We start from the raw sequence: 21,581 nt of genomic DNA on the forward strand, positions 1-21,581 counted from the left end.
TATTTACCTGTCTATATCCTGAAGGTAACGATGACTATGCAAACAAGTTTTCCTCCAGGGGTTCAATGGTAGTGAAGACTAATTATTCTGTGAAGTCTCACATTTGTGAGAAAGGTTAAGCGTTTTCTGATATAAGTACGGTGGCGTATGTAAGTATGGTATAATGATGGTGCTTAACCAGTATGATCAAAACCAGAGGGAGATAAGAGATCACAACTGAAAGATGTTTTGCTATGAAACTGTACACAATTTATTTCATATAACCTATGTCAAAGCTTCATCTTATTTTTTTCTGCTTTATATCTATATATCTAGATAGACAGATATCACTTCATATATTTGTATTGGCTTTGTGTGGCAAGGTTTTGGGTAGCGGGGGGGGGGTTACAGGGGGTGCCTTCTGTAAGAAGTTCTGGAAGCTTCCCCTTGTTCGAGAGAGAGCCAATAACCAGACGCTCTAAGACGGACCCGCCGCCGGCCAAGGCCGAGCCAATCGCGATAGTGGTAACGCCTCTGTGATAACATTTTTAGAGAAGGAAAAAAAGTTGGGAACGAGACGGAAAAACAGCAGCCGGAGAGAGGAGTGAGAACATGTAAGATAAACAAACCCTGCAGACACCAAGGTCAGTGAAGAAGGAGGGGAGGAGATGCTCCAGGCGCCGGAGCAGAGATTCCCCTGCGGCCTGTGGTGAAGACCATGGTGAGGCAGGCTGTCCCCCTGCAGCCCAGGGAGGTCCACGGTGGAGCAGATATCCACCTGCAGCCCGTGGAGGACCCCACGCCGGAGCAGGTGGGTTCCCGAAGGAGGCTGTGACCCCGTGGGAACCCTGCGCTGGAGCAGGCTCCTGGCAGGACCTGCGGATCTGTGGAGAGAGGAGCCCACAGAGCAGGTTTTCTGGCAGGACTTGTGACCCCGTGGGGGACCCATGCTGGAGCAGTGTGCTCCTGAAGGACTGCACGCTGTGGAAAGGACCCATGCTGGAGCAGTTCGTGAAGAACTGCAGCCCGTGGGAAGGGCCCACGTTGGAGAAGTTCGTGGAGGACTGTCTCCCGTGGGTGGGACCCCATGCTGGAGCAGGGAAGAGTGTGATGAGTCCTGCCCCTGAGGAGGATGAAGCGGCAGAAAATAACGTGTGATGAACTGACCGTAAACCCCATTGCCCCGTCCCCCTGTGCCGCTGGGGGGGGGTTGGTAGAGAATCCGGGAGTGAAGTTGTGCCCGGGAAGAAGGGAGGGGTGGAGGGAAGGTGTTCTGAGATTTGGTTTTATTTCTCATTACCCTACTCTGGTTGATTTGTAATAAAGTGAGTTAATTTTCCCCAAGCTGAGTCTGTTTTGCCTGTGACAGTAATTGGTGAGTGATCTCTCCTGTCCTTATCTCGACCCACAAGCCCTTTGTTATATTTTCTCTCCCCTGTCCAGCTGAGGAGGGGGAGTGATAGAGTGACTTTGGTGGGCACCTGGCATCCAGCCAGGGTCAACCCACCACAATATTCTATGCTGTTTGAGACAGTGAATGACTTAGAGCACTTTAAAGTTTCAGAAGTAATAAGCAAGGCCAAACTGATCAAGGGATATTACAGCACTTCGTGTTCAAGGCGGCCAAAACATCAAATAAAAATTAAAAATCCAACTTCCTTTGAAATTGAGGTTTCTCTGCTTCCAGAAACACGTTTCCCCTTCCTCAACTGATCAGCAGCAGACAAAGCATCTACTACCAGCCTCTGACTTAATTATAGCTATCAGCCCTCCTCTGTTACAAGCAGTGGTTGACACTTGCTAAAAAACAGTGAAGTAACAACTGGAGAATACCACATAATTAATACAATATCCAGACAAAATTATTGGAGAACCTAGGGCAAAGCAAGTACTATAATTCTATCAGATCTACACTGTAACAGTGGACTGTATCTATAAGTGTTGAAACCTCTCCACTGAATAAAATAAAAATCACTGGAAGCAGAAAAGCAAAACATCAGTTTGAAAGACCATAAAAGATCAATGAAAGAAAGCAAGATCAACAGCAAGCTTGGATACACACTAAATATTAATCCAGAAGAGAGAGCATCATCCAGTGAAATATCACTCTTTCCTGGAACTCTTTGATGATTCCCTGCACACTCCCATCATCCAAGTACCTGGCAGCCCAACAGCACTCTCATATCTGCTGGAACCCCACAGGACATTTTTGTTTAACCACATGTCTAGCTATATTTTGATGAGCATTAAAAAACCCCAAAACAACCCCCCCACACACACACACCCAAGTATCACATTTCTTTGAAAATTCTGAACTCACGCTTGTTACAAGTAGAATCTAAATTCACAGTAATTTTGTTCCTAATCTCTGTTAATTTGCTCTAAATGTAATAGTTTCACTGTACCATTAGTCCCTTAAAATTCCTGTCTGATGCTAACAGGATGGGACCACTCATGCTCTAAGCTGGTAAAAGCACTTTCAAAAGGGCGTTTACCAGTTATATCAGCAGCAGAGCTGAAAATGAATCCAGCTATCAGATGTTTATACAGAAAGGCAAGAACAATTAGGCGCAAAAATATCTGGTCAGATTCTTTTTAGCCCACTCCACTATCTACAAACAAGTTCAGAATTATGGAGCTGAGTATGTGTAAACACAGGAAAGGCAAAGATGGGGGGGCACATAACCTAACATACACAAAGAGGTTTATTTGGCCAACTGACAGAAGACCCAACATATTCCTGTTGAAACCGAGAATTATGAAGAAAAAAAATTGTTGTTTATTAAGAATCTTATTTAATCCACTAAAAAACCCCAAAATAATTGATTACTACTTCTACATTAAAAAATTAATAAGAAATGAAGCTTCCTGTACTGGAAATAAAAAAAAGAAGCAGTCTGTCTTTAGAGATGTTAAAGGTTTTTCCTCTTCCTAAAGCAGCAACACGCACCACAGAAGGTACCCAGGTACAGGCTATTTGGCTTGCTGTTAAAAGAGGCTATATTGTGAAAACTCCCAGCACAATTTAAATGAATCTCTTCCAGCTAACAACAGCACTAGTCCTCGTGAATTTGGGGAAACTGTAAGCATCTTAATGCTTTAAGGAACACAAAACATCCTCGGCTCTTACAGGAAAGAACACAGTTCTTACAAATTCTTCACAGATATCTTGTTCTCTTTAGGAGAGGAAAGTATGACTCAAACCTGACGGCCCCTGACAAGGAGCTGAAACATGAAAAGACAGCATGTAGTGTGAAGAGACTGCCTCTTTGTAAGTGGCATTGGCATTCTCTGGTTGTGGTGTCAAAACCTCATTTGGTGACAATGCCAAGTTAAGGTATTTTCACCTCCTCCTCCCTCCCATCCAAGCTATTTCTTTCTGTCTCTTCTAGAAATTTTTTTTTTTTTTTTCCAAAATTGGATTGGTTATGTCGCTCATTTCACTGAATGAGACTGGCAAACACTCAGATCAGTACAAAACAATGAATCACAGTGCTGTACTCGGGGAGAGAACAAGCAGTAGGAAATAAGTTGGTTTTTTGAACCGTTTCACCATTTTAATGAGAAGCTATAGTCTGAGTCTCCCCACTCCTGATATGAAAACAATGCTCATGCAGGCAGGGAACACCAAAAACTACAATGTACTTGCTCACATACAGCATTCAGAGCAAATGAATAAAAGGCATTACTCATGAAACAACAATGGGGAATGGTAACAACAGGAGGAGGAACATGTTAGTAAATACAATAAATAACCAATTATTAAATGCAAAAATATGAAGGATGCTTACTACATTTTTTTGAGAAAATAAAGGGAACAGAGAGGGCAGAGATCGGTTTTGCTTTTACTGATTCAACAGCCACTAAGATACAAGCAAAACCAGTGATACTCTACTCCTAGCTCGCTGAAATACAAAAGCTGGTATTGAAACTCAAAGTTTCTCTTGGAGTTAAGTACTTTCCAAGTTTGCAATGTCTATATATATTTTTTTAAAAAACCAAACACACGCACACAAACAAAAAACACCCACCCACCGCCAAGGGCCAGGGCAGCAAGATAATTTCAGGTAACTCCCAGGAGACCAATGCCAGGTGTGAATTCCAGAGACATTTACTGAAATCATCTGCTGCTTGTATTCTATGAAGTAAATTCTAATCAGATTTCTATTTACTATTTCTATTTGTTTGGGTTTAAAATATTCAGAAATCCTTCATACAATTAAGATCTGTAGCTCTTGATCAAACTATTTTATAATACCTCTTTACTTATTTATAATGGTGTTGATGGTATCAATAACATTTTCTTGGTTTACCAACAGCATTTCCTGCTTTATTGAAACTAGAGACTATCTAACCAGATATTTGTTGCAACAGTTATTTTCCAGCTTAAAAATGTATCTAAACTGACTATGCTAAAACAAACCTGAAGAGTTATTATGACAAGTAAAACCCACCATAAGCAAGCAAAAAAACCCCTCTTGGCAAATACCTGCACAATAAGATATCCTACACAGCCTTTAACTGAAATGCAGTAATATTCAATAGTCTGTTATATTCCTAAACTAAGGCATCAGTAAGGCACAGGTATACAGTACAGATCCATAATTTAAGGCAAGATCCATTACAGAAACACCTTTAACAAAAAGAGGACAAGGAAAATTATAGATTAAGTTTACAGTAAAAAATAAATTAGAATATGTTCAGTTACCCAAACAATTGTAATTTTGGCTTTTTTAATATTTATATTGACTGTTTATATTAACACTACATAATGAACTCCCTCCCCTCCATCACTACATAACCACAGCCCAGGTAGTTGCATCTTAGTTCTCTCACATTTCCTTTTGCTCTGTTTTTAAGGCAGCTCTAGAAACTAACTTCCATCTGGACAGCCAAACTATTCAAGCAAGTGCTACTATAACATTTCATCTCAAGAATGATCTCTAGTTATATACCATTAAACAATGCCGCTAAGATTAGTATTAGATCTGAGCTTCATTTCTGATGTTCGACTTGACTGCATATTCTTTGGGTATTTGTAGTGTTACTAAGAAAACATTAGGAGGAATAAATTGATTTTTAAAACCACTGTGCTTGAGTCTCACTTGTTTCTCCTCCCCAAATCAAAAAAAGCTATATAAATTCAAGGATATCTACTATGACAATATGAAGTTTAAAGGAAACTACAGGAGCCCCTCAAACCTTCATGGAATATCCAAAAAACTGAGTTTTTTTTAAAAGCCATGACATTGATGTTTCAGTATTTCAACACTGATGTTTTCAAAAGGCTAAAGAATTCCTTTACATTATGGAACTGACATGTTTGGGTTTTTGTGTTTGTCACTTTTGACTTAATACCTAGCCGGGAATATGAAATATTTATCCCAATAGGATACTGAAGTGAACTCCATCCCCCACTAGCCACCATATCCCACTTTTTTTTTTAAAACATGCAGTACAAAATCACAGCTATCATACAGCTAGTAATCACAGCTATTTGGTACAGCTAGCTGTACCAAGCTACTTCAGAACTGCTTTGCTTTCAGAATTCACTAGTTTCTACATTAAATAACTCCATTTTCTTTCATTGTTGCTGTGAAAAAGATCCATGGAAACAAACAAGACAAGTTCCTGACTTTCTAGACAAAGAAAACAAAGAAAATTAAATATACAGAGCAACCAGACTAAGAGATGGTAAGCCTCTAGAAGAGGTATAAAACCATATTAAACCACTTATACTTCTGGTTTAGTCCTTTGAGGGATTATGTCTGGATCTACTGTACAAGTGCTGTGTATCACAAACTGTCAACATCTATTCAAGCAGAAAGAGATACTGTCTTAATTCCTTCAGTTATAACAACACAATCAAAAAGAGATGAACCAGCATAGGGGAAGGGAAGAGGCAATGCTAGTCATTTGTCTATAGGAAGCCACGAACCTTACGGAGCAGTAAGCAGAGCTGAGGCAGTGTGGCAACAGCACAGTTTCTTAGCTCAGCAGAGAATGCCAAAGCACACAAAGCCTAAAATCTTGCAGACTACACAAAAGGCTAGAAAAAAAGTGAGCATGTGCACATGCTTCTATCTCCTTAAGTTATGTGCTGTTTGTAGCAATGCCAGATAAAATATGCAGAAGATTTTGTATGTTTTAAACTGGTATTTTATAGTAAGTCTCAAAATTACAGTCACTGAAGTGTCAATCTTTATTAGCATTTCCACAATCTGAGCAGCACTATTAATAAAATCGGAGCAGATGGAAGCTGCTGTCATATGTTGTTGGGGTTTTTTTTGGCATGGGACACACAAGAACTCCACAGAAATTCATACAGAAGTTCTGAAGACAAAATATTCTATTGGGCATTCTTTTTATTCATGAGAAATACTTGCCTCTAGAAATCCTTACAATGAGGCGAAAGCAACTTAGTGCCATCTGCACTGGCATCATTTAATAAAGAAAAAGGCTGATTCTGAACATGTGTTGCTTTTCCACAGAGCTTTGAACAGAAAATTGAACTTTATTTGGCTTCTTAATACTTTTGATATTCTTAAATATGCTCTCTAGCTAAGTAATGTTAATACACCAATAAGAGAGAAATGACGTGATACGATGTTCGCCTGGGCTTTAGATCAGCAAACCAGAAAGAAGAACAGTAAGAGGCCCAACAAGCATTCAAAGCATTTTTTTCAAGCATCTTTTATTCAAGTTTTTTGAAAACATGCTTATACTGCTTTTTAAAATAATTTTTTTTTAGTTCTTAGGAAAGATAAAATACTAAAGCTCCACAAGTCAAAACATTTAATAATAGATATTAAGCTTTAAAATAGACACTTATTTTCCTGCAACTTAGTTTCCCATATATTCCCCTTTCTATATATGCACACAATTACATGTAAATACAAATCATTCACTTGACTCTTCAACAGATACTTATAACTAAAAAAGTTGCCTTCAGAAGAACATGAGAGATGATGCAGAGTAAAAGTCAAGTGCTTTGGAGGTGATTATTACAACACATGAATAAAGAAAAGTATTTATATTTTAACATATTGTGCAGCTGGTTCAGAGGAAATAAAAATAATGTACTTACCACTGTGTTACTTGTTTCTCCCTGCTGCTTCTTCCCTGAGCTTTCAAAGCCAACATTCTGTTTAAGACAAAGGTACAAAAATGTTAGTCAACCCTATCCCTACTAGATAAGAATAAACTGATATTTTATTGTATTAGATATTTATTTTGCTTTCAGAGTTCTGGGTTTGGTGTTTGGTTTTTTTTTTTTTTTTTTACTTCATCACACCCACATGTTGTGTATCATCTTTTATTAGACACTGAAATACTTTAGGGAAGGACATATTTTATTCGCACAATACTTAAGAAATATGGCACCATGTCTTATAGGGACCATGGGAGTGTATAAAATGCTGGTGACACCCAACACTCACACTTCTGTAAGCAAGGAGTGATTGGCTAAATATTGCATTAAGCAGATGCTGACTCACTAACACAGATAGCCTGTTAACTTAGTATGAGGAAGATAGACATCATATAGATACTAAAGTGAATATGACTACCAAGCATGAGAAAGAGCAGCACAGGAAATAAGAACCTTTGGCAAAGATTTTGGGCACAATATTTAACTGTATACTGAATTTTCCAATAGGAACTTGTGAAACTTAATAGTCCCAGGATGAGTCATTCATCTGAATGACCCAAAGATTTTCACAGAGTGTGCACTCCTGTCCTAAAATATGAATGACCTGAGATTCAAGTCCTCTTGGACAACATTTAAGTGTAGGTTTCCAACATCCCAGATGAATAACCTATTATTTATACCCCATTAATTAGAACTATAAAGGTGGTCTATTCCCCTCCGTTTAAAACCTACTCAGGTATACTCTGGATATATCTCCTGTATCAGGCAGACTGTCATTTATGCCACAGCTTATGGACAAAATTGGATCCTAGAGCTGTTTCACCTTATTAAAATACAGAAGGCTGTGGATACATGCTACAGCAGAAACCTAGGCATAGACAGAATTCAAACTGCAAATTTTACAGACTCTGTGAATGCTCATGGCACTCTAAATGCATGAATTTGTCCTGTGCCTGTGGCCTTTTATTGCTACTGGCTAGTCCAGGAGATTCTGCACCAGTTTGAGCTGCTAACCATCTGAGGCTTTATATTTGAATTTATCAAATTAAGCATAAAATATACTGGACTCAATTGTTAGAACCAATAACCACCTAGTAGTTGTCTGAAATTAGGTTAGAAAATAGGTATTAGGAACTTGATGAATCTTTTACATTTCCCATATTTCAGAAACACAATTTTATAGCATAATAGAGATTTCAAATTAAAATTGTTTTAAAAAAAAATAGCAACTGTTTGCTGTTAGTTTCTGCTATAATTGTATACTTAATTATAGATCTCGCTCTACCAGCCAAGTCACTGTTAGGGTATGTAAATTCCCAAGTTCTCTTTCCTTCCAAGGCAGAGGTGAGCAGTGCTGATTGAGCAACACTGAAATCTATTTTTAGATGTCATTTTCCCCCCATACATGTACAGACATAACTTTCCAATTAACAATTGCTATTATGAACCTTTTACTTCCTTCTGCATTTATTTTGTTCCTCACTGCTTTACAAAGTTGAATGAGGAGACATCACTGACCAGTTTGATTACAGATACAATTAGCAATCTGAGAACTTACTTGCAAAATTGCTAAACATTCATAGCTACAAACGAAGATAACCTCTACTGTGTTCTGAACATACAAAATGATACAAAAAAAATATTAGGGTGTTATTGCTTGTTTGGGTGGGTTTAAAGAAAAAAAAGTCAGATACTTTTTTATAGCTTCAACTGTCAATTATTGTACACATCAATTCACTGTATATTATTAACTCACCCCATATGCCCATTATGAAGATCAATTCTTGAATGGCAGTGTTCTCTATAAACAATAACAAAGGAAGAAACCAGGAGGAATAATAAACTTCTACATTCAAAACAGGAATTAGATAGAGCAGGAACAAAACAGAGAGATGAATTTTTATAAATGCACTGATTTGAAGTAGGGATATACTCTCAGGGCAAGTGTCCTGTATTAAAACTTTTTACTAAGTGGTGAACAACTGAACAGGTGTCTTAGTGGAAGCTGAAATTTCTTGTTTGAACCGATATTAAATTCATAACTAACAGCAACAGCTACTGATTGTGACTAACCATATACATCATAGCAAAATGTATTTTTACTCTATTACACTTCAAACAGGCATGTGCCATCTGCCACTGAGGTATGCTCCATTTCTCTGTGACATTATCACATTACTCTTGAAAAGACTAATGCTGCTGCTTAATCTCATGGTTTGAGCCAATTAATAAACACTAAGCCTTAGCTTGCTGTCAAATCTCTTCACTACCTGCCTGAGAATCAATGATGATGAAGAGAGCAGATTGTCACTTTTTACCATATAATTTAAAGCTACCCAAACCCCTATTGCAAAGCTAATGTACATTCTGCAAATACTGTTCTAGAAGTGATTTGTTTTATGGATTGAATGGAGCTATACAATCCCCTTGGATTTTTACTACATAACAGGATTACAATCCTCTTCTAACACACAAAAACAGTCCAGGACCACAAGCCATCTGAACTAAAGAGGCAAACAGTTCATTACGGTAATAAAGATTTCTATCATTTGAAACCGCAAAGCTGCAAGGTAATTAATCCCCAGCTCGCAAGAATGTTTAAGGAAATTAATGTGCTGAATTCAAATTATTGGAAAATGGTCCTAGGTTTTTTTCTGTAAAAAAACAACCCAAAAAAACATCAACACCACCCCCCCCCCCCCCCCAAAAAAAAACCCACACCACACAACACTAAACCACTCTGCAGACTGAACTTGGAAGTAATCAATGCAGAGATAGCTTTTGAATCTGAAAAAAAACCAAGAACACAATTGTTATTTAAAACCCTGGATAGAAGATGGCAGTGTCCAGAAAAGAACAGGATACAGGTTTGCTGTGTTCCCTCTGATAATGAGGTTCTAGTGAGGGCTGTTTTACCTGAATTCTTAATGATTTTTATTAAACTTGATCTAAACTAACACAGCATAAGTGTAACATGCAGAAACTGCTGTTTGTGCATAGTCTGCAAATCACCAGTAGGTTTCTCCTCATTCCCAATTTCTCATTCTTTGAAGGGTCATCTTGAAGAAACATACCACCTGGAGGAATGTGCCCTTCACATATTAACAGAAGTGCTACGAAACCGCATGCTCTGAAATGCATTTTTTATATTCATGCATCTTCCAAAACCCTTTTTATAGCAGTTGCCCATTCCAGTTCACAGTATCTTCCAGTAATACATGAAATGGATTATTAGATCTGATAGACAAACAATGGGGTTTTTTTTGTTTTATACATACAGCTCCATTCTCAACTCCATACAACACTACAGGCTTGGGGAAGAGTGGCTGGAAAGCTGCTTGGCAGAAAAGGACCTGGGGGTGTTGGTCAACAGCCGGCTGAATATGAGCCAGCAGGGTGCCCAGGTGGCCAAGAAGGCCAACAGCATCCTGGCTTGTATCAAAAATAGTGTGGCCAGCAAGACTAGGGAAGTGATTGCCCCCCTGCACTCTGCACTGGTGAGACTGCACCTCGAATACTGTGTTCAGTTTTGGGCCCCTGTTGTGGTTTAACCCCAGTCAGCAACTAAGCACCACGCAGCTGCTCACTCACTTCCCCCCACCCAGTGGGACAGGGGAGAGAATCAGAAAAAAAAGGTAAAACTCGTGGGTTGAGATAAGAACAGTTTAATAGAACAGAAGAAACTAATAATGATAATAACACTAATAAAATGACAGTAATAATAATAAAAGTATTGGAATATACAAAACAAGTGATGCACAGTGCAGTTGCTCACCACTTGCTGACCGATGCCCAGTTAGTCCCCGAGCAGCGATCCCCGCAGGCATCTCCCCCCAGTTTATATACTAGACATGACATCACATGGTATAGAATACCCCGTTGGCCACTTTGGGTCAGCTGCCCTGGCTGTGTCCCCTCCCAACTTTTTGTGCCCCTCCAGCCTTCTTGCTGGCTGGGCATGAGAAGCTGAAAAATCCTTGACTTAGTCTAAACATTACTTAGCAACAACTGAAAACATCAGTGTTATCAACATTCTTCTCATACCTAACTCAAAAACATAGCACTATACCAGCTACTAGGAAGACAATTAACTATCCCAGCTGAAACCAGGACAGCCCCTCACTACAAGAAAGACATTGAGGTGCTGGAGCACATCCAAAGAAGAGCAACAAAGCTGGTGAAGGGTCTAGAGAACAAGTCTTATGAGGAGCGGCTGAGGGAACTGGGGTTGTTTAGTCTGAAGAAAAGGAGGCTGAGGGGAGACCTTATCACTCTCTACAACTACCTGAAAGGAGGTTGTAGTGAGGCGGGTGTCGGTCTCTTCTCCCAAGTAACAAGTGACAGGACAAGAGGAAATGGCCTCAAGTTGCACCAGGGGAGGTTTAGATTGGATATTAGGAAAAATTTCTTTACCAAAAGGGTTGTCAAGCATTGGAACAGGCTGCCCAGGGAAGTGGTTGAGTCACCATCCCTGGAGGTATTTAAAAGACGTGTAGATGTGGCACTTATGGACATGGTTTAGTGGTGGACTTGGCAGTGTTAGATTAACAGTTGGACTCGATCTTAAAGGTCCTTTCCAACCTAAATGATTCTATGATTCTTTTGTACGATTCTCAATTCTGAGTGAAGAAGGAATCAGGATGTGTGCTCTAAAAGCAACCTGATACCTGTTTAATCTCAAATCAGTTCTTCTGGATCTTCCAGAACTTCTGCAACATGCCAATATAAGATCCGGCCAAAAAAATTAAGTCTGTATTTAAAGCTTTCATAGCAATAAAGCAAATCACCTGTTTACTTGATTATTGAATTTCAACTTCTTAGCGAGAAAAACGGACATTTATTTAACTGCATTAGATCACATCTCTACGCAATATTCTGTCTAGCAATAAGATGCTGCAACTGAAAAAAAACCCAACACCTTTTCCAACAGGTTGGGGTGAAAAAAAGCACTAAAAAAGTTTTTCTAGTAGGGAAAAATCTCAGTAGTAAAGATCAGTAGTGAGATTAATGGACTAATTCCAATCTAGATACCAGCTTTCATTTCGATACCATTAAGGGATCAGAACTGAGACAGACTGATAAGGTCATGGATAAAATCATTCAACACAGCTTTAATTCATGTGCTCCAACACTAAGCACATAGTCCAGTTTTCCCATAAAACTAAACAGATCTAGAAAAGAATGTATTTGAAGTTAATGGTAGTCTGGTGTTCACACCAACAAGAGACTGTGCTGAGAATAAATGCTAACAAGCATGATCTATAAAAACAGAGACCAGAATAAGCACTAGCAGTTAGATATCAGTAGCACTATTAGCACTCCAGTTAAAGAGAAACTTTCTCAACAGCTTCAACTAGACCTGGCAGGCTAGTATCTAAACCAAAAATAGCAAACACTAAAAGAGCTTAACCAATTTATTTAACACCCACTAGTTTAAGACTAATGAGTCTTAAATCTTGCTAGATGTAAAAATGCCTGGGTAATCACTCCCTACAGAAACCACATCTCTATCTCCACTCAATTAGTTATTGTTTGCTTTATTTAAATGCACATTTAAAGAAAACTACAGCTGACATGCTTCAAAAGGAGGGAAATTTAAAAGAGGAGCCTTTACTCTCAGTCAAAATTTTCTCTGAGAGGTATGGGAATAAAAAAGGGAAGTAAGGAAAGCCATATAAAAAAGGGAAAATAAAAAACTTGGTTGGTTTACTAACATGCCTTCTATGAGTCCAAGGTTTCTCAGACAACTAATACTACTCTACAGGTGATCCTTCCAATGACAGTGTCCTCAATACAGGCAAGAGCCCTGAAAGAGTAATCTCTCTTGCTTCCTCATCCATTCCATCACAATTTCTTGTGCTGGTGGTTAACCCATTCCTTTCCACTTCTGCTTGTTCCTCTTTTTCAGTATGTTCTTTCCCACCCCAAGTTTATTCCCTTGCCTTTCTAACACTACAGTATCCCTTCCATCTCACAGGAAAGCTCTGGATGATGAGCAGCTCTGGGGATTGCCTACTTAAATTCAGTGCATATAAAACCAGAACATGATTTTCCAACCTAAATGATTCTATGATTCTATGATCTCAACCACCAACAACAACTGTTCTTATCGCAAGCTTTGATTACTTCTGTGGAAATCACTAGTGTCATGCCTGTTATGCTGACCCACAACTCTCCTCACTTGTTTCTCCCTTAAGTTCCTGTAGTCACACTTCCCCCCTGCCCCAAACACCCAAATGAAAACCTTAATCACACAAACTTGCTCCACTTGGTATAAAAATAATTTCTAGGACTGTGGTGGGTTGACCCTGGCTGAATGCCAAGTGCCCACCAAAGCCGCTCTATCACTCCCCCTCCTCAGCTGGACAGGGGAGAGAAAATATAAAGAAAAGCTCGTGGGTTGAGATAAGGACAGGGAGAGATCACTCACCAATTACTGTCACAGGCAAAACAGACTTGACTTGGGGAAAAATTAATTTAAATTATTGCCAATCAAATCAGAGTAGGGCAATGAGAAACAAAACCAAATCTTAAAACACCTTCCCCCCAACCCCCTTCTTCCAGAGCTCAATTTCGCTCCTGATTTTCTCTACCTCCACCCCCAAGCAGCACAGGGGGACAGGGAGTTGCGGTCAGTTCATCACATTGTCTCTGCCGCTCCTTCCTCCTCAGGGGGAGGACTCCTCACTCTTCCCCTGCTCCACTGTGGGGTCCTGCCCACAGGGGACAGTCCTCCACAAACTTCTCTAATGTGAGTCCTTCCCACAGGCTGCAGTCCTTCACTAACTGCTCCAGCGTGGGTCCTTTCCACAGGGTCAAAAGTCCTGCCAGAAAACCTGCTCTGGCATGGACGGGTCCACAAGTCCTGCCAGGAGCCTGCTCCAGCACAGGCTTCCCATGGGGTCACAGCCTCCTTTGGGCATCCACCTGCTCCGGCATGGGGTCCTCCATGGGCTGCAGGGTGGATATCTGCTCCACCGTGGACCTCTGTGGGCTGCAGGGGGACAGCCTGCCTCACCATGGTCTTCACCACAGGCTGCAGGGGAATCTGTATTCCGGCACCTTTAGCACCTCTTCCCCCTCCTACTTCACTGACCTTGGCATCTGCAGGGTTGTTTCTCTCACATATTCTCACTCCTTTCTTCTGGCTGCAGCTGCTGTTGCACAGTAACTTTTTCCCTTTCTTAAATATGCTATCACAGAGGTGCTACTGCTGTCGCTGATTGGCTTGGCCTTGGCCAGCAGCAGGTCTGTCTATCCATCTTGATCATTTTAACCTGTCCTGGAGGACATACAATCTGTTGTCTATCCCACACTTGCGTTGAGTCATGATAGGTAATTCCTGTTTGTTTACTAAAACTCCTTTGGGTTACATCATCACAAAGGGTGATCATGCTGTTTGGGAAAAATTGTTTTTACCCATCTTGCTTTAAAACACATTATTATGCATATGTTGATACAAATGTAATGTGTGTAATGCATTTTAAAACCAGCACAATTATGCTGGTACAAGCGTTTAGGCTTTCTAACTAGAACATTTAAAGTGGAGATATTTATCTTGTCTGTTTCTTCACTGTCCCAAATATTAGAAGCAAAAATACAAATACAGTTTAATAAGGACATAAAATTCAAGAGAAGAAATATAGTGTATCTTGACTGTCTTTCCATAACAGGGAAATGAACAAACTGTGGGAATCAGCCCAAAATTCTACCTTGATATGTGCTGTGAGCAATGACAGAAGGCAGTAATCAAGCAATTTCCTTGACATCTGAAAGAAGGTTGCTTCCCCCCCTTGCTCAGATTAGTTCAAATCACAGCTGTAGAAACTACCTTTCTGCTTTCAGTGAGTTTTTCCTCTGGATTAGAGGGGAGGTGTTTCAGCTCCTAAATAAATGTGAATACATTTATAACTGTGAATAGAGATACATAATAAGCCTGGAATACTTTTTATTTGAAATCTGTATTTTAGCAAAAAAGGTAGGGAAGGAATGAAGGACCATCAGCAGCCGTATAAGCATCTAGACTGAGTGAGAGAATGGCTTGAGTTCTAAATAGCCTGGTAGTAGCAAAAAGACCACAAAAGGCTGCTTCATCTAGCTAAGGATGAGGTGGATCAAGCAGTTTCATATCCTCAAATAGCAACAGTAACAAGATGAGCAGTTCTCCTTTCACACTAGTTCAAGGGGGAGAGGAAGTGAGCATAGGAAGAAAACATTTCACATTATATATGTCCTAGTTTCAGCTGGGATAGAGTTAACTGTCTTCCTAGTAGCTGGTACAGTGCTATGTTTTGAGTTCAGTATGTGAAGAATGTTGATAACACTGATGTTTTCAGTTGCTGCTAGTAGTGTTTAGACTAATGTCAAGGATTTTTCAGCTTCTCATGCCCAGCCAGCGAGAAAGCTGGAGGGGCACAAGAAGTTGGCACAGGACACAGCCAGGGCACCTGACCCAAAGTGGCCAACAGGGTATTCCATACCATGTGACATCCCATCTAGTATAGGAACTGGGGGGAGTGGGGGCGGGGAATCGCCACTCGGGGACTAGCTGGGTGCCAGTCGGCGGGTGGTGAGCAATTACACTGTGCATCATTTGTACATTCCAATCCTTTCATTATTGCTGTTGTCATTTTATTAGTGTTATCATTATCATTATTCATTTCTTCTTTTCTGTTCTATTAAACTGTTGTTATCTCAACCCATGAGTTTTACTTCTTTTTCCCGATTTTCTCCCCCATCCCACTGGGTGGGGGGGGAGTGAGTGAGCGGCTGCGTGGTGCTTAGTTGCTGGCTGGGGTTAAACCACGACAATATACAAGGAGAAAAAATGAATCCTCTAACCTAAAAACAGATGGAAAAAAATTAATTATGGGATTCTAGTGAGTGATCAAGAAATTTTAAAAGTGAGCCACTTGTCTGTTGAACAAGCCTACAAAGGAGTCAGATTAAGTTTGACCATCAAGTCCTGGATTTTCTCAATTATGAAAGTCTCCTATTTTGCCGAATAACTGAAACATATCTGTTAAGCATATCAAAAACAAAGGGTTGGTTTATTTTATCTCATTCTCAAGCACCTTAGTGGCCCTAACATTAGCTTCCAATATATTTTGGGTGGACTTCCTACATCCTTCACTTTCTGCAGTCTTTAGCTTCTAACCCATAACTCATTGCTGTAGCTTTTTTTCCTTCATTTAACTAACAGATGGACACTTTTCACTACTACTACATTACCCCATTTTAGATTTGATGTTTTACTAGATGCTCAGAAAACATCCTTAACTGATTTCCCTTTAAAACTGTAGTAGAAAATAAATTTCTATACAGATGATTTGGCTGAATGGGTTCCAAGTGGTCTTTTTAAAAAGGAACAAATAAATGCACTGCTGATTAAATTTATTTTTATTATGTACAATCAAAATCAAAGTCATTTATACTTTATCAAACACAAAGAGGTTTTAAATATGCAATTGGTTACTTGGCACCTTTCAATGTCAGGTGTTACTCCAAATCCTTCTACAATGACTTCCAAGAATATTGCATCCATCATGTTTTTTTAATTAACATTAGCAGTATGAGACTTTGTGTGTGCAGCCAAGCATACGTGGCCCCATGCCACAGTCACAAGACACCTTCACACCAGGGTGGTAAATTTCCCAAATTTTAGAATTATGAAGCTAAATGCCTTCTGTTCTTCTGTCCCCCACCCCCTAAATTATGTTGCACCTTTAATCCCTCCATGAATGAAGGTGGTTCTACATTGCCCATCTGAGATTAAAAAGTAAAAAATAATAATGGCACCCCACATTATCAGTGACAGACATTTCTAATTGCATCATTCTACCAGTGATAATACATAACATATGAACTTGTTTACTAATCACACTGCCCATCACTTGTCAGTTCTCCATTCACACTAGCCTTGGGGTCTAACTTGAAAGCAGAGCATCCCACATGCAAGCACTGTTGACCTACACATTTCAAATCAAGAGATCCCTCCAGACAATGAAAAATATAAAGCCACCAGAAATCCCTAGGAACTAAAGAAACTAGGTACAAAAGTCTCAAGAGCGAGTACTCTGGAAGGTAGCTTTCAGGAAAAACAAAACAAACAAAAAAAAGACTTGATGCCCTGAGCAATGAAGGACTGAGCAGCTCTCCACTCCTCCTTTTTCCATTTCAGTTCTTACTGTGGTTAGTTATTTCCCACCACTACAGCAATTACAAACTATTTTACAGATAGGTATAAAATTCCCAGCCTACTGTCCAAAGTCTAGAAGTCAACCTGCATATGGCAAAAAAGCAGGAAAGATAGGGGATGGCATACTTTATATCTGCCCCAAAAGAGACATAACTGGGTAAGTATTCCAGTTTTTAACTGCACTTTGGACTTTTATGGAAGGATTATTGAGGAACAAATCAGTGAAGAACAACAAAATTTAGGTTTACTGTGATCAAGTGTAATCTTCCAACCCAGCAACTGAACTCAAAAAGCAAGTGAATTCCCATTGTGCTTAATCCAAACTAGAGACCGCTAAAGAAAGAGCAAGCCCTGCTTTCCCCTACTCACACCTGCCTTTTGTTAAATCTAGGGTTTGCATAAACAAACCATGAGTGCAATCAGTAACTGACCCAAAAAGACTAACCCTACAAGATATTGGGGGGAACTTTTTTCTATCTAGATCAGCTTGCTAATCAACTCACTGACTTTCAGTACTAAGTCTTTACAAATGAAGCAAAGGACCCGCACAGGAAGAAGAGAACAGGAAGCATATTGACTACTGTTGAAGGAGATTCAGGAGACTGCAAGACTATATATTCAGTCACAGTCTTTCTAAATTAAGACTCCTTTAAATTAAAGGTGATACCTTTATTATTGATATTTTTCTCTTAGTATCAAAAAGATGTATCAAAAAACATATGCAAGCATAGTTTAATGCTTACAACAGCACATTCAGGTAGCAAAATTCATTCATGTGGGTCACATTTTATAATTTAGTCTGCCTTGGGTTCATAGTTTTGATGGTTTTTTTTTTCCTGAAAGAATCAACCAGTGAAGACAAGAAGTTTGGGGGGGGGGGGGGAAAAATTTTTAAAAAAAAAAAAAAAAAAAAAAAAAGTAACCATGCCAAATATCTCAGTTCTGCAGGTACTCCAGGCAACCAAGAAGCAGCAAAGACACTCAGGCAGGTCAGTAAATAGTTATGGTCCAGACAGTGATTATGTCAACAGTTCATGTTCTACATCAAGTTCAGAACAGAAAGAAATATTTACAGGATGTGGTCTTCTTAACTGGAAGACACTCTTGCTCAGCAAATGCTGTACATATTTTTGCAACAAGAAGTCAATTACTTGCCTACAAAGCAATGCTTTACATTTATAAAAGGCTTGAGGGAATGGGACTACAGTATACAAAACAGACCAGCATCCCCAACATGGTGAGTTTAAATATTTTTTACACTTTTTTTTAACAAAAAAAAACCCCCTTAAATTCCAAACTGACCAGTACAAGAAGGTGTCTTGTCAAGAAGTGCTCATGGTAAAGAGTTTTAATTGTTCAGTGGGGCCTAATTGTAATATTAAAGTTTAAAATATTTTGTAGAAAAACATTCAGTGAATATCAACCTGTAATTGAAACCCTGAATACTGAATAGATTTGTAAAAAGAAAAAAAATTGAGACCTGAAATACAAAACAGGACCACTGCTGAGACAAGACACTTATCTAGATGCATCTTTCACCTGTCCCAGAGCTCTTAAAAAGTAACTGAAGATTCACAAGATGCACCTCAAACTTCCTATAGCATCAGAAGCTGCTGTTTTATAGCAGATGATGCCCATTACTTAAGAGCAGGATGCACCCTATTTCCAATCTTAAAAAGAAAGACGATTTCTCCCATATGAAGTCCATGTAATAATAAAACAGTTCCTGTTAACCTTTAGGTGTTTGGACATAAAGCAAGTCTAATAATTGGCATGGATGAAACCAGTCTCTCTGCAGTGCACACAAGCTTCTAATCCAAATTTCTCTTCTACTGTCCCTCCTACTAATTGATTAATTAAGAGCCACCCACATCATGCACCTGAAAAAACACACCTAACAGTAAATCCTGATAGGAAGAAATAGAAACAGCTTTTTTTTGCTTTTTTTTTTTTTTTTTTTTAAATAAGCTTCCATGATGCTGTCTTCTGGCCTGCTCCCAAGTCAACATTATTAATGTCTTGGAGAGCCTAAGGAGAAGGGACACATTCAGGAAGAAACCACAAGAAAGGATGAAACAAAGCATAACAGCCAATGTGCTTTTAAAAGTCACATCAATTATATGTCATGGTTAATTAAATCACACAGGGTAGAATTAAGTTGCAAAGTACCTTAAAAAAAAAAAAAGTATCGAGACAACTGTTTAACAGAGAGGTAATAAAAGAGATACTGGGTAAATCCAAGAAGTTGGTTCTACAATGCTATCAACAGCACAGAAAGATGTTAGCAGAAAATCTGGAATGAACTCTAAAGAGGCAGGGGGGGAACCAAAAACACACCCCCCCCCCCCCCCCCCAAAACCAAACAAAAAACAAACCACAAAAAAAAAAAAAAAAAAACCAAAAAAACACCAACCCCACAACAAACCAAAAACCTCAGTAGACTCCATAGCCTTACTTGTCTATTAAAACCAGAAATGGCAAGGGCTTTGATGAGAGTGTAAGTTGGTCAGTGAGAAGAGACAACATATTATAACTGCTGCAAATAAACTGCAGTTTGCCTCCTTTTACAGGTTCTGAACAGCAAAAATGAACCTTGTATTGAGATTAGGTTTTGTGGAACTGCATTAACACTATGATAGTAACAAGTCCAACCTGAACACGGATCTGTGAACTACTTTCCAAGTTCATTTGAAAATGAATTCCTGTCACTAGTGAGGACAAAGACTGAACTGAGAATAAGTTTTTAACTTTTGGTATTTCACGCTGAAAATGTCAGAAAACCAGGATAGAGGTATCTGTTATTTCTCTAGAGTCTAAGTACCTCTAAGGTGGGGGGAGGAGGGGGACACCCATAGATACTTGCTACAGTGCAATGGAAGTACATTTCAGAAACACAAAAGTACAGAAGGAAAAACATAGATCTGATAGAACATTTCTTCATGCTACTATTTCTGGTACTTCCTACAATTCAATATCTACAGAACAGAGCTGTAGCCACTGATACCTGGGAGATGAGTAGAAACACTGGAATGAATCATGCTTGAACAGATCAGGCCTCCATTTGGCTAGCAGGACCACTATTTGTTCATGAAACGCAAAATTTGGTGACTAGAATGAAGACAGATGCCACACTTCACAGAAGAATTAAGGCTGAGAAGGAGGATAGCTCCTTTATTCCTGAACACTTTTTCTATAAATTCTCCCATAACTATTCCAAAGAAGGCTGAGACCAGACAAACTAACATATACCACAATTGGGGAAGACAGGTAGACTGCCAAAACAAATATGAAAGCACATGAGAACCCAGTTGATGTGGACCTAGACACAAACAAGCAACTCCAGAAGTTGTTTTGGACCGTACGCCTCATCTCTCAGCAGATGAACACATCCTTAGTTTCAGGGAGCATGAAGGGTAGAATTTAAAACAGAAAAAGAAACACCAGCATCTCCTCTTTCAATCCAGGAGACAGGAACACATAAAGATTCCACTCTTTCACATCTGAGCTCTTAATATCACCAAAAACAACCCACAAAAAAACCATAGAAATGCTAATAATTACAGCCTCTACTACAGCCAGGCTTCAGATTTGTTTTTAGTTTCTCATTACCCTACTGATTTGATTGGCCATAAATTAAATTAATTTTTCCCCAAGTCGAGTCTGTTTTGCCCGTGATGGTAATTGCTGAGTGATCTCTCCCCGTCTTTATCTCAACCCACAAGCCTTTCGTTATATTTTCTCTCCCCTGTCCAGCTGAGGAGGGGAGTGATAGAGCAGCTTGGTGGGCACCTGGCATCCAGCCAGGGTCAACCCACCACACTAATTTATTATTAAATGTTTAAATAAATCTATGCCTTCCACAGCTAGGAAAACAAAACACTTGCCCTCATTTCCTCCTCTTTCAGGGACCTATCACTTCTTACACAAGACAGAACGCCACTAAGGACTTTATGTAAGATAATTCACTGAAGTTGATTTTTAACTGTATGTCTAATCATAGCAATGCAAGAGAAAAAGTGAGGAAAAAAAGATTCAGAAAGGACAAGCAAAATTGCTTTAAATATAAACAAGCCCAGAGGAATGAAGTGTGTAAGAGAGCTATAAAATCAAGGCTTTCAAATTATTTTGGATAAGAAAAATCTATGCAAAATATTAGTTAGAAACTGATCTTATGGAAACATGTATTTTTCTGTCAATGCAATTTTTAATATCTTTGCCTTCCAACTAGGAGGAAGGAAAGTGACTACCACCTTC

The 21,581-nt window shown here is 39.2% G+C and overlaps 1 protein-coding gene across 6 annotated transcripts in view; it reads right to left on the reverse strand.

Annotated features, from left to right (window-relative positions):
- Positions 1–21,581, reverse strand: part of LOC121232390 (erbin-like) — a 138,526-nt gene that overhangs the window by 102,537 nt on the left and 14,408 nt on the right. For 4 of the 6 annotated variants that reach the window (XM_041121557.1, XM_041121562.1, XM_041121561.1 and 1 more), the window contains exons 2-3: positions 8,886–8,930; positions 7,067–7,123 (exon numbers count right to left, since the gene is read on the reverse strand). The gene's annotated coding sequence lies outside the window, so the exon portion shown is untranslated. The remainder of the gene's footprint in view (positions 1–7,066; positions 7,124–8,885; positions 8,931–21,581) is intronic. The other 2 variants (XM_041121558.1, XM_041121560.1) reach the window with 1 other exon arrangement.

This window comes from Aquila chrysaetos (assembly GCF_900496995.4).
Source record: "Aquila chrysaetos chrysaetos chromosome W unlocalized genomic scaffold, bAquChr1.4 W_unloc_3, whole genome shotgun sequence".
In the NCBI taxonomy this organism is placed as follows: Eukaryota; Metazoa; Chordata; class Aves; order Accipitriformes; family Accipitridae; genus Aquila; species Aquila chrysaetos.